This window comes from Schistocerca cancellata, chromosome 7 (genome assembly GCF_023864275.1).
Source record: "Schistocerca cancellata isolate TAMUIC-IGC-003103 chromosome 7, iqSchCanc2.1, whole genome shotgun sequence".
Lineage (NCBI taxonomy): Eukaryota > Metazoa > Arthropoda > Insecta > Orthoptera > Acrididae > Schistocerca > Schistocerca cancellata.
In genome coordinates, this window is record NC_064632.1 from 365245956 (window position 1) to 365260329 (window position 14374).

At 39.9% G+C, this 14374-nt stretch overlaps 1 protein-coding gene across 1 annotated transcript in view; it reads left to right on the forward strand.

The window, feature by feature from the left end:
- The first annotated feature begins 6511 nt into the window (after nucleotides 1-6511).
- Nucleotides 6512-14374, forward strand: part of LOC126092776 (neural-cadherin-like) — a 32755-nt gene continuing 24892 nt past the window's right edge. Inside the window, exon 1 of the mRNA XM_049908504.1 lies at nucleotides 6512-6553. The gene's annotated coding sequence lies outside the window, so the exon portion shown is untranslated. The remainder of the gene's footprint in view (nucleotides 6554-14374) is intronic.

The window sequence follows — 14374 nt, forward strand, 5'->3', positions numbered from 1 at the left end:
ATAAGTGTCTTTTTCTTTCTTTTTTTTTTTTTTTTTTTTTCAAAAAATTGGACCTTGCTTTAGGCAAACTTAAGACAACTGGGAAAACAGTGGTACTATGTGGTGATTTTAATATTGACTTTCTGAGCCATAGCCCTCACAGGGAAATGTTTTTAAATATTATAAAAGCCTACAATCTTTGTCTTACTGTTAGCTCTCCAACACATGTAACTAAAACTAGTGTCACTCTCCTTGATCAGGTATGTGTAAATATGGACAAGTGTACATCAGAAAACTTTGATATCGGCTATAGTGACCACCTTTCGCAGTTACTGACCATACCTGTAAATCACATTTCGACCAGTATAGAAAATGTTATCCATAAAAGGATTTATAGTGGGAAAAATATTGAATACTTCCAGTACCTAATCACTGAACAATCTTGGAGAGAAGTATATGATACCTCTAATACTAACGAAAAGATGGAACATTTTTGAACATTTTCAAGCATAATTTTGACATAGCTTTTCCACAAAGGAAAGTTATTTCCAAAAGCACAGATAGATTCAGAAACTGGATTACACCAGGCATCAGAGTATCTTGTAAAAGGAAGTGGGAACTTTTTCTGCAGTCAAAAACTAACAGCAGTCCAGAATTTATTAATTATTTCAAAAAATACAAGCTAGTTTTGAAACACGTCATAAAGGAGGCAAAAATTAAGGAAAATAAAACTAAGTCCATGTGGAAAGCTGTGCAGGATTTTATGGGGAAGAAGACAACTCACAAAAATATTGTGATATCACATGATGGCAAGAATGTCACTGACCCTAGGGAAGTTGCAAACAGTTTCAATTCTTACTATGCAACTGTTGCTGGGAAATTAGTGAAGGAAAAATTTGGAAATCCACCTAATACAACATGGAAAGAACTTTCATCTATTGAAATAAATAATATATCCATGTTCCTCAGTCCAGTAAGCCCAACAGAGCTCCTAAATACCATTAATTCACTGAAGAGTAAGTATTCAACTGGCATTGATGATATTCCAGATTATATTATAAAAATAACAGCAAGACAAATACTTTCACCTTTATTGGACATATGCAATTCATCCCTATCATGTGGTATCTTCCCTCAGCAACTGAAAATGGCAAAAGTAATACCCCTGTACAAAAAAGGTGATCATCAATGTATGGGTAACTATAGGCCTGTGTCTCTATTGTCAGGTTTTTCGAAAATTATTGAAAAAGTGTTCCTTTCAAAACTAATTACATTCTTCGACAAGAATAATATTATTTCTGGATGTCAACATGGTTCCAGACCACAGAGATCAATTGAAACTGCCACTTTAATCTGATAAGCCATGTCTTAAATGCAGTGGACAACCACAGAAATATCTCAGGTTTATTCTTGGACCTAACAAAAGCTTTTGATGTGATTGATCATTCTATACTCCTGAGGAAGCTCGAATGGTATGGTGTAAGAGGTGTGCCAAATCAGTGGATCAAATCATATTTGGAATATCACTCTCAGGTAACTGAAATTAAGTACATGGAAGGAAATGAACTCCAGGTACACCTTTCACAACCATGTGGACTAACTCATGGTGTTCCACAGGGCTCCATTTCAGGTCCTTTTTTTTTTTTTTTTTTGGTCTACATTAATGATTTCCCATCACACGTTAGGGATTCTGAACCAGTATTGTTTGCAGATGACACCAGTCTATTGATTGAAGGGAATAATGAAGAAAATCTTACTGCATCTGCAAAAGATATTACAAAAGGAGTATCTGAATGGTTTACCAGAAACAGGCTAATAGTTAATCCCCAAAAAACGGTACTCATGAATTTCCACACTGATCAAAATAAAAATCCAGCACAACCTGTAATATGTATAGATAACCAAAACATTAGTTCTGTCAATGAAACTAAATTTCTTGGGATTCATATTCAGGAAAATCTTAAATGGAACACTCATATCACAGCCCTAAATTCAAAACTAGCAAAAATGAGCTATGTGGTAAGAATTCTCTGCAACAGTACTAATGCAGAAACAGTTAGGGCTGTATACTTTGCTCGTGTACATTCAATACTGAAGTACGGTATCATTTTCTGGGGAAATGTACATCAGGCCATAATAATTTTCAGGAAACAAAAGGCAATTATAAGAATAATGAAACAAGTGAGCAGCAGAAAATCATGCAAACCTTTCTTTAAAGATCTAAAGATCCTACCCCTTCCCTGCATTTATATACTGGAAGTAGTCATGCATGTCAAAAAAAGCATACTGAGAAAAGAAAACCTTTTTCCTCAAAACAAAAGTGTCCATGATTACAGTACCAGGTCAGACAGAGACATACATGTCAATCATTGTAACACCACATTATGCCAAAAAGGTGTATATGATGCAGGAACAAAACTTTACAACAGATTACCAAGACATATAAAATCTGAACAACAAAGCTTTAAAAAGTCTGTGACATCGTACCTTCTGAAAAACTGCTACTATTCAATGTCACAGTATCTGATGCAAGAAAAAATGTAATTTGTATCTTTAATTGTAGAAATAAGTTATAAATACACAGTATTTCAAAATTTGTAATTTTTAACTGTATAGATCCAATTTGTCATAAAAATTTATAAAATTTATGTTTGACATTTGAAAATCCAAGCTAAAAAGGTTTTCTGTCCAATATCCTGTGTACAATATATGTACTTAAAAAGAGATTTATATGGACAAATAAATAAATAAATAAATAAAACCCTGCAACGGTTCTGGAGCACAGAGTCCTATTGGTAATGTGGTGATGTGTAATAGGCATAACAGGTTACGTACTGTTGGAATTGAATAGGTCCTTATCCTCCTTCATCAACCTTGTCATCTCCTCTCTCCATAATTGCTAAAAGTGATACTTTTCTCACAATGCAGTAGTGTCAGCAGTTTTCCCAAGGTGGGGGCTCTAGTCCCCTCAGAGGCATGTTCTATTTTATCAGAGATAGGGACACCTGTCAAAGCAGTCTTGTTATATGCCTTCTCTGCTGTAATTTCTGCACACCATTCTCAGTGGGCACGATCACAAGGCAGCCGTCAAACAAAAAGAATAGCCACCACCAAACTGTTGCCAAGAGCAGAGTTGCCCACCCAGTGGCATAACACACTGCTGAGCACTGCATGCTTGATTTCAGTGGCTGATTCACAATCCATGCCATCTGGATACTTCATATCAGCTCCAGTTCCTCTAAATTACATGGATGGGGGTTGTTCATGCAACACATCCTTTGTTCCCCTTAGTCCACATGGCTTCAATCTCAACTAGCCACTGCCTAGACTCACCTCCACCCATGCCCAATGACCCTAACCTCACTCACCCTGCAATTATATCCTTCTTTCCCAGTCTTTGCCTTCCTCTGTTCTATCTCCGCCTTTCAACCCACCCCTCTACATCATTATGTGCTGCACTCAATTCCCCCTGCCTATGGCTGGACAAAGCTTACATTGCCTCACAACTGCCCTATACATCTGATGCCTCTCCCACTCAGCCATTAGCTATCCTTTCGCAACCCTCTATTTTGCTCCCCATCTCCTTTCTCCCCTCACCCCCTGCACTCAACACAAGCCCTCACCCCCAGCTGAGCTGCAGTGCCTGTACAACATAGTCAATTCAGACAGTGTATCTTTACAGCTATATACAAGTGTTTATGTACTCTGTAGCTCTGAAGGAAATTCATCTGAAAGTTATCAAAGTGTTTTGTTTTGTTTGGATGACAACCAACTATTTGGCAAGTTGTTATCCTTGTTCCTTAAACTTCTTATAATGCCTGCATAGATATTTAATATTGTAATAGTTGCATTAGGATGCCACAATTACATACCAGTATGTGGTGTGCAATGGTAGAACACAGCCATTATCACCATTAATATTGGAGAAATAAAGTTCTTTGTCTATACATATCATTGTGTAAGAGGGCATGCTGGAAAGTAATACCTCTGGATTTCTTACATGAAAACTCTTGAAGCATTTTAAACAGAACAAATGTTATCAACATTCTACATTCTCTTTTCTTCATGTCTACATATTTATTTCTCAACATAGTGATCATGGCAATGAACACGTTTCTCTCAACTAAAGACCATTTTATTGAAACCATCACTGTAGAATGTTTGTTGACAGAGCCACAACCTCACATCTCCTTGCACTGCTTCATCACTATCAAAGTGTCATCCTTGAAGGCGTTCTTTAAGTTTTGGAATGGATGAGAATTGAATGGGGCCATGTCAGGACTGTATGGTGGATGATCGATGACAGTGAACCCAAGGCATTGGATTGTTGAAGATGTTGCAATGCTCAGTGCAGTCTGGCATTGTCATGCTGAAGGAGAGGGTGCTCTCCATGTGTGGATGAACTCTTTGAATGCAAAACTCGATTATAGAATACTGCCTCTCATGCAGTGCCTTGTTACACGCTACTACTCAGTCCCCTCTAGTAGCAGGGGTGGCAAAAATGTAGACATGAGGAATAAAGATGAGGAATGTTAATAATGTTTGTTTCATTTGAAAAGTTTTAAGAGTTTCACATAAAAAATTAAGATGCCTTATTTTTCAACATGCCCTCATATAATTATTTTTAGCTTTTCCTGTTAGTATAACTTTTTTCTTAGATATTTTTTATGTGGCTATTCACAAGCATTCTCCATCAGCCCATATGAGTATGCACACCCTCATACATACACATATTCATTCTCTCTCTCTCTCTCTCTCTCTCTCTCTCTCTCTCTCTCTCTCTCTCTCTCTCTCCTCCCCTCCCCTCCCCACCCCTCCCCTCCCCTCCCCGCCCCGCCCCTTTCCTCCTCCCTCCCGTACACACTGATGCTGCAATCTTACTAGGCCTAGTCTCCTCATTCCTTATCTCCATCACTCCCTATCTCTCTCTCTTTTCTCTTCCTCCCTCCCTCCCTCCCTCTCCCCATTCAGTTACTTTTCTTTTTTCTTCCCTGCCACTATTTGTTTGTTCTACCTTTTTTCACTGTTTCATTTAAAATATGTATCTGTAATGTCTCCTGAGCTTTGTCAGCTATATTTTTACTTGTGTTGCAGAGAAATTTTCAGTTTTGTTTTTCTGATTTGTAAGTGAAGTCAGTTCGAACAGTGACTGCTCATCAAATGCTTCATGTGATGTACAGTAACAACAAAAAACATCATTTTTGTTTTTGTTCTCATTACAAAAACTGTGTTGTGAGATTATATTTAGTGTACAGGTAGTAGAGCTGACTGAAATGTGTGACTTTTATTGAAGCTGTTGACAATAGCTGATTAAACAGTATACCCAACTGAAACTGAGCAAAGTTTATACCATGTCATGTTATTTTACTTGTCCGCCATGCTGCAGAATTACACAGTCATTGTTGAAATGTTTGTCAGTCTTCATATTTTACCTTCTCCATTAACAGATATAATGGGAAATGAATATTACACCACACTAATTTGATGGTTACTCTATCTGTTTGGCACACAAGATTACCCTTCAATCATTTTGTTTTGCAACTGAAAAAAATGTTTTTCATTTTACATTTTGTAGCTTTGTTAACTCTACGTACATTCTATGACTCCCACAAATAAACTAATTGTCATAAAGTCTAATAATACTGTGAATTTACATGAGTGACAAGGTCTGTTTGGATGCCTAGAGAAAAACAGGCCTGGAGAAGCTACTTTAATCCACTAAGAGCAAAGTTTTATAGGAAAAATTTTGCATGCTTTGTGCACACAATATCAGTTGTTTTGGTTAAAGTTGTGTGTGACAAGCCTACAATTTCTGTATCACTGCATGGAAAACAAAATCAATAATTACTGACTAATATCAAGTGAAATTTTTTCTAGAAGCTAGAGTTCTGTGTCTTGCTAACACAACATGTTATTGACAAATCATGTTGCCATACTCAGCTATTCTGCTGAGCTAAAAAGCTAGCTTAAGTACATCAACACTAAGGGCAGTGGTCCCTCTGTACAGGAATCATGCTGCCATACTTGGCTATTCTGCTGAGATAAAAAGCTAGTTTTAGTATGTCAGCACTGAGGGCAGTGTCCCTGGACTGCAGGGTAAATTGGTATTTGTCAGCAAAACTCAACTCATACGCAGCCCCTTGTGTTGTGATGCCAGAAGACTCAATAATTATTTAGCTTTGTAGAGACAAAAATTAATTATTGGTATCAGCATTTTGTAAAATGAATCTACCTGGGGAAAAATGGTGTATTTTGTGGTAATATTTCATACTATTGAACCAGTATTAATTTTAGAGTTCACAGAATCACTCACCACCATAAAAATGAAGCCATATTGTAAACTGTAACTTCTTTTTCCCATTAAGATGATGCAGATGGTGAAGGTTCAGCATCAGTATCTTCACTGGTGACCTTTGACAGGGAGCAAGAGAAAGAATATCGTATTCCAGTTCTGATCACTGATTCTGGACAGCCTGCTTTAACAGGAACGGGAACTGTTGTTGTTGTCATTGGTGATGTCAATGATAATAAAATGAAACCAGGAATGAAAAATATTCTTGTATATAGTTACCAGGTAAGTTCTGTGTATTTCCTGCTTAGAGAATGCTAAATGGTTACAAATTATAAAATAATCCCTCTGCACACCTGTTTCTTCAAACACAAATTGAGTTTACATTCTTTTTATGTGATTTAAAAATTGGGACTTTTCCATCTTCTAACAACTTCTTCATGACTTTAATGTTGGTAGATGGTTTATTTAAAATTAAATTCCTCAGTATTCTACACAGTTTCAACCTATATTCTAATATAAACAGTCCTACATGGGTAATAAACATTTCAAAAAGTCTTATAGATAATATATTTTCAAATATAGAAAGCCCAGATACAGAAGTTTTGAATATTGACCTAGGAATATCTGATCATAATGCACTTATTATTAAAGTGCTCACAGTTCCAATACATACAAAAACAGTGCATCATATGTATAAGAGAATTTTCTCTCCCGAAAACTGCAACCAGTTTGGTATCACACTGACTAACCAATATTGGGCAGAAGTATTGTCACAAACTGATACAGATGCTACATACAATGTTTTCTCCTCTCTTTTCATGACAAATTTTGAAATGTGCTTTCCAAAAAGGTTAGTTAAAACCAACTCATCTAGCCATAGACACACAAATTCTTGGATCATGTAATGTAATGAGGATGAAATGGAGGTGAGTGAGACCAGCAGCCAGGTGATGGATGCTGTGTGGACCAAGAAAGTCGTTTACCAGAATTCAAGAGATAAGTAAAGAATCAGGTGATGATCTCATGGATGGTGGATAGATAATGACAGAACATGCAGGAGAAATATGGATGCGTGTTAGTGAAGACCATAATGTATGAAAATGTCTAATGGAAGCATTTTCTCAGCTGTGGTTACTGAATAAATGAAAACAATGGTGGCAAAATCAGTGATTCCCTCACCAGCAGTTCAAAAGTCTTCTGAGTGCAGTAAATGAGCTCTTGCTGTCTTCAGAGAATTCACATCTTAAATTCAACTAACTTTGTGTCATGTTTAGTTGATGTTTACTACAGTACTGGTTGAATAAATCCCCATTTCAAACCTTCATACTTTTCAGTTGTAAAAGGTATTTGGGATATTTGGTGTTCAAAATAGACTTTTGTGGACCGATGTAAAAGCAGTACCACAGGTGTGAGGCTAACCATAAAGAAAAATGTGGACATGCTTAAAGAACTTTATACAATAATCTCAAATCTTCTTCTAGGCCCATTGATTGATTGAATGATTGATTGATTTTGACAGGGAAGCTAAAACAGCTTTGGTCTAACCTGCCACTGCCCTCACTGAAACCAAGTTTATTGTGCAGTATCGCTCCCTGTATATCTAGTACAGCCAACCAATGCCCTTAAATAGTACAAGGAGTCCCTTTACCGGTTTTTTATTAGACACAATTTCTTCAGGTCTAGTTGTCCCGAAAATTCTGTATCTCTTGCTCTCCAATGCCATGCTTTTGAAGATTAGGTGTGATGCAGTTTCTTCACTCTCATAACAGATCCTACATTTAGGATCTTCTACCATTAAAGTCATTGTATGTAGGTGTTTTTTGAAATTCCCATGGCCGGTCATCAGTCCAGTCTTGAGTTTAATCTCTTTCCTGTTCAATCCCAGGATTACAAAACTTCCTTTAAAACATGGCTTAGGCATCATTATCTTACCATGTTTTTCTTTATAGACCTTGGTCCAGTATTCTATGTGCTGTTTTCTAAGCCAGTTACATAGTTCAGTTTGATCATAGCCTTGGTGATGTCAGGACAGGTTCCGGTCCAATGAATGGAGTTTTTGCCCCCATCCTGGACAATCTGTCTGCTTGTTAATTGCTCCTGATCCCTGAGTGGCCAGGGACCCACATTAGGTTTACCCTATTGCTTCCTCCTAGCTCCAGCAGAGACCTGTGGCATTCTGCAACAATCTTAGATCGTGTTGCAGGAGCTGCCAACGATTTCAGGGCTGCCTGGCTGTAAATGCTATGGCCCTTTTAGCACCTATGCATATTCTCCTCCACATATGCCCTGATTGCAGTAATTTCAGCTTGGAATACCGAGGCCAGTTTTCCTAGAAAGATGATGCCCTCCAGTCTTTGCCAAATCCCGTACACCCCGGCCCCAGCACTTCGGTCTAATTTCGACCCATCAGTGAACCAGACAATGTCCCTCATATAGAGTCGAACTGTTTTTTTCCCACTGTTCCCTGCTTCCAATTATTATATTGTAAGGCTTGTTGAAGCAGTTGGGAGTTATTATATAGTAGGTCGGTATTTCCCCAGCCATTCCTATATTTACCTTACTCACTATTTTAGTGTGTGATTGTGGATATCCCAGTGAGATCCAGTTTTTACCAGTTTTGAGTCTGTATGCACCAGCTGCTGCCTCTATCTTGACCCAAAGGTGTAGTGGAGGCTTCCATCCCGTGGTTGGTGTGCTGCTAATCCTGCCTGTTATGGCTAAGTAGGCCAGTTTTTGCCACAAGCCCTTCTGGTACTCACTAGAGTACCTTTCGCCTTGGAGCAGATGCTCTTAATGTGAGGGGCCCATGTTAGTTTCTCATCCAAGGTTACTCCTAGATATTTCACTATCCCCTTAACAGGTAGAATTTCAGTGAAGAGCTTTAGATTCCAACTTGAGTGGTGGATATGCTTCTTTGTAAATGGTGCCACAATAGTCTTCTTAGGATTAACTCATAGCTCCTGTTTAATGCACCAGTCTTGCACAATGTCCAATGCACCTTGTGCCATATTTCTAACTTTGTCACTAAATTTGCCAAGTATTACTATGACAAGGTCATCTGCATATCCTTGGCAAAAGCATTGTCTGGAATTTAGTTTCTTAATGAGTTCATTCATCCCTAGATTCCACAATAAAGGGGACAAAACTACTCCTTGTGGACAACCTCTAGTGGTGTTAATTGCCATCTTTTCATACATCATGGTCGCCTCTACCTTTATCCACTAAGCATGGTCCTAGTTCACTTACATATAGTAGTCCATAGGTCATGCACCTCTGCTGCCCTAACCATGGAATCGAAGGTTGTGTTACTAAAGCTCCCCCCCTCGATGTCCAGGAAGATGCAGTGGGCTATTTCTTGAAACTGAAGTGCTATTTCCACCCTTCCAACGAGTTGATGGAGAGCTGTCTCACGTGATTTACCTGGGCAATATGCATGTTAGTTTGAATGTAGATGGGGCCCTAGTTAGCCTCTTCTCCCCAACATATACATTAACCAGTTTTTCCAATGTTTTAAGACTGGAGGAGTGCAGACTGGTTGGTCTCATATCCTTGGCCTTGGTATGATCAATTCTCCCTGGCTTTGGAATGGAAACAACCTTCACTGCCCTCCAGGCATTGGGAATGATTCCTGCTGCTAGGCTAGCCCTGAATAACCTGCATAGGACTCTTATGAGATTTTCTCCTGCAACAGGCAGGAGAGCAGGAAAGATTTCATCTGGGCCAGGTGACTTGAATGGTTGGAATGTTCCCACCGCCCATTGGATTTTATTAAAGTCGACACACTCCTTAGCCGATTCCCAGTCCTCTCTTTGAGTGCCTGAGAACCATTGTCTCTCAGGGATCACATTCTGGTCTGTGTTATCCACCAGAGCATATTGAGGAAAGTGAGTTTTGAGGAGCAGTTCCAGTGTCTCATGTGCTGTCTTTTTATATTCCCCATCTTCCTTCCTCAACATGCCTCCTGGATTAGTTGATACTCTAGTGAGGATTCTGTGGAGACTGGCTGCTGCATGATTGTAGTTAACAAGGGCCTCATGATATTTTGCCCATTGTCCTTTATGTCTCACAAGGCTAAAAGTCTTTGTACCTGTTTTCTTTGCATTTCCAAATTATTTTTCCACCAAAGCACATTCCTATTTGTGCACTTCTTGGTGGTTGTGCAGTTGACCTGGTATGAGGTCACTTTGGCAGAGATAACAGCCTCTACTACTTCCTCAAATTCTACTGGATTCCTTATTGAGGTTTTAATTTCCTACATGTGTCTTAGTCTGTTTTTCTGGGATGCCTATAGGTCATGGTCTGTCTGATTCCCATTTCAACCTTGATTTTAATATACATGTGTTATAATGAGGATGGCTCTAATGCCACATGCCATTGTTTGACATAGCTGCCCATCATCATGGAACCAAAGGTTATGTCAATTACTTCTTCCCTTCTGCTATTCATGAATGTAGATTCATTGCCCCTATTCAGGACCTCCAAGTTATTAGACAAGAGAAATTCAAGAGGGTACTCACCTCTACTGTTGGTGTCCTTGATGCCCCACACTAGGTTGTGGGCATTGGGATCACATCCGACCTTGCCGACGGCAGGCTTCTGTCAGTCTCCTCACCTCCAAAGGAGGAGAACTGTCTGTGTAAGGAAGGTATGCTGAGACCAAAACAATTTCCCTTGCGATACCTTCCTCATGTTGCTGCATCCTGATGGTCACTAGGTCCCTGGAGCAGAAATCCATCAATGGCATGAAAGGAATTCCATTTCTCACATAGGTGCATGTTCTGAAGTTTCTTACAAGGGAACCTCCCCATCGCACCCCCCTCAGATTTAGTTATAAGTTGGCACAGTGGACAGGCCTTGAAAAACTGATTGCAGATCAATCAAGAAAACAGGAAGAAGTTGTGTGGAACTATGAAAAAAAAGCAAAATATACAAACTGAGTAGTCCATGCGCAAGATAGGCAATACCAAGGATAATTTTAGCTCAGGAGCGCCGTGGTTCCATGGTTAGTGTGAGCAGCTGCGGAATGAGAGGACCTTGGTTCAAGTCTTCCCTCAAGTAAAAATTTTAATTTTTTTTATTTTCGCAAAGTCTGTCCATTTGTTCATTGACGTCTCTGTTCACTGTAATAAGTTTAGTGTCTGTGTTTTGCGACCACACTGCAAAACCATGCAATTAGTAGACGGAAGGACGTGCCTCTCCAATGGGAACCGAAAACATTTGATCAGAAGGTCATAGGTCAACCGATTCCTCCACAGGAAAACACGTCTGATATGTTCTATACGACACTGGTGACGGCATGTGCGTCACATGACAGGAGTATGTTGTCGACTCTCCTAACTTGTACACTTGGCGAATGGGTAAAAAGATTCTTCTACTTTGCCCAATTTAGGTTTTCTTGTGGATGTGATAATCACTCCCAAAAAAGTGATGAAAACATAAGAGTTTGTCACATAAACTGCAACAAATGAATGCAACAGTTTCACAGTCACACAGTTTTCCCTGTGCTCTGTCAAAACATATGTTTTTAACGTTTTCAAATTTTTCCTTGTGTAGACCGTCAAATCCTGCATATGTCCAAGCAAATCTGAACATGTCCTGGAATTTTGGAGAGCGAAGTTGATTATGTGTGAGTACCTGAACTTTGATAATTGTCTGAAAACAAAAAATTAAACTTTTCACTCGAGGGTAGACTTGAACCAAGGACCTCTCGTTCCGCAGGTGGTCACGCTAACCACGAGACCACAACGCTCCTGAGCTCACATTATCCTTGATGTTGCCTATCATGCACATGGACTACTCAGTTTGTATATTTTGCTTATTTCTTTCATAGTTCCACACAACTTCTTCCTGTTTTCTTGATTGATCTGTGTTCAGTTTTTCAAGGCTTATCCATTGTGCCAACTTATAACTAAATCTGAGGGGGGTGCGATGGGGAGGTTCCCTTGTTAGATTTCTAGCATAAAACAGCTTACCTCCAGTGCCACTGAGGTCTGATACACCCCCTTTATATAAGTAGGGTTAGTAGGGTTCTTGTATCAGGGCCACGTCCACTTTTTGTCTCGCCAGGCAATGGCTCAGGGCAGCAGTGGCCCCTTCACTGAGCTGCAGATTCATTTGCAGCACCTCCAGTCTCAGTCTTACTGCCATCATTGCCTTTGAGGCCTTTGATTACTCTGACAGTGACTGCAAGAACCCTAAAAACAATTTCAGGTCTTGCTCTCATCACCTTCAGGGACTTCTCTCCGACTTCCTCCACCAGGCCTCGTCCTTCCGGTACGGCCTACTGGTTGATTACTTTCCAATCCTGTGTTGAGACTTTTGTGTTGTGGACCCCTATTTTCTCGAACAGAGTCTTTGGTGAGGCTTCCTTAAGGATCTTTGGTACCCATATTGATACCTTCGTGGTCTTCAGAAGCTCAGCTGCCGTCTTGACCAGCAGCTTCACATCCTCGCACGGGGATATCATGGGCACCTTGTCCTTCAGCCATTCCACCATATGAACCTCCTCACAGACAAAAATTAGGACACCACAATCTAGATAGACCCTCCTGAAGTTTGGTTCTGGGCCAGTGCCCCCCCCCCTCCCCCCCCCCCCCCCAATCTTTTCAAAAAGGGACATCTGTACGAGTTCCTCCTGCTGCGAGATGATGGCTACCAGTGGATAGCCTTCCTGGATAACTACAATCTTAAAATCTGAGACTGCAGTACTATAGGTCTGTTTCCCTATTTCTTGCCTCAGCTTTTTCTATGCTTGCTTATCCTGGGAGGAGGGAGTCTTAGATTCCTCCCTTATCCTCTTGTTACCTGTCTTCAATGTTGTGGGGGGGTCTGCGTATCCCCTTCAAGCTGCGACAGTTTTTTCTTGGGGGTCTTGGGCTCAAAACCTTTAATTCCCTCAACTTATATTTGGGAAGCCATTATTTTCCTTCCTTTTGTCTCTCTTCACTGAGAAGTTTCCTCCTCTGGGCCCCAGACAAGTCTTTAATCTTGATGTGGTCCCACTTCTCAGTTACAGTTCTTGCTCAGGTCTAGACACTTATTCTATAGTGGGAGTGCATTCCATCAGTCCTGACCCCAATGTTTGTGTGTCTGAAGTCTCAGTTTGCCCCCATTTTGTTTTAATTAATTTCCAGTTGTCACATCCATCTTGGTCCCACAAGATTTGGCGATTTACATGGTCCACACGACGATAATCTCGCATGGTGTAAGGCTGCTTACTCAGGGAGTTCGCCCAGTATACCTGAGGCTCCGTTTGCAACACATATTCCCATGTGCCATGCACCCTTCGGCATGGATTGCATCACACCTTGGGTTGGGAAGGGAATTGCATAACGACTAGGAGTGGATAAGGAAGACAGGATGTTGTGGGACACTCTTAGTCTGATCCATCAGCGAAGTCCTTCCCAGCAGTAGGTCCTCTACCTTCGGCATAGCCTCAGCTTCACGCAGATACGCAAGCCTCTCCACCCACACGGACAGTGCTTTGTCAAGGTTGTCTCTCCCAAAGAGGTCCAGGGCCATTAATTGAGGTGCTGTACACTGAGATTGTGATGTACAAGTTGTTCATCAGCATATATGAGTACAGCATTATGAAGTCATACAGCACTTTCAACATTATGCTCATGTCTGTTAATTGATTTTGTTATGAAAATGAACAGGAAGATGAAGTCTTGTTTCTCTGTCAGAACATTAACCTGATCTGAGGCGCATGATTATTTTTTATGGAATGATACAAGACAAACTTGAAAGTAGGGAACAATTCTTTCCAGGAATTATTCTGTCCTGTGTACATGTCTGAATGATGCCATACTCATTAAAAAAATATTACAAAAGTACTGCTAGGATCTCATGCTAACATTGACTCTGGGAGGATAGTGGTTTTATTCTGATTTGGAATAGTTGCTGTAAATTTCAGTATTGTGTTCCATTAGCTTCCCAAAATGTGATGTCATCTCCTCTGCATGTCAGCAACCATTCTGCCATATAACTTGCAAAAGGAGCTTTTCTGGATTGAGTTTCCTTGCCAGATTTTGAAACTTTGTTGCTACAACTTCATCCTTTCTGATAACAAAATTTTCTTTATAATGAAACTTGACACCTATT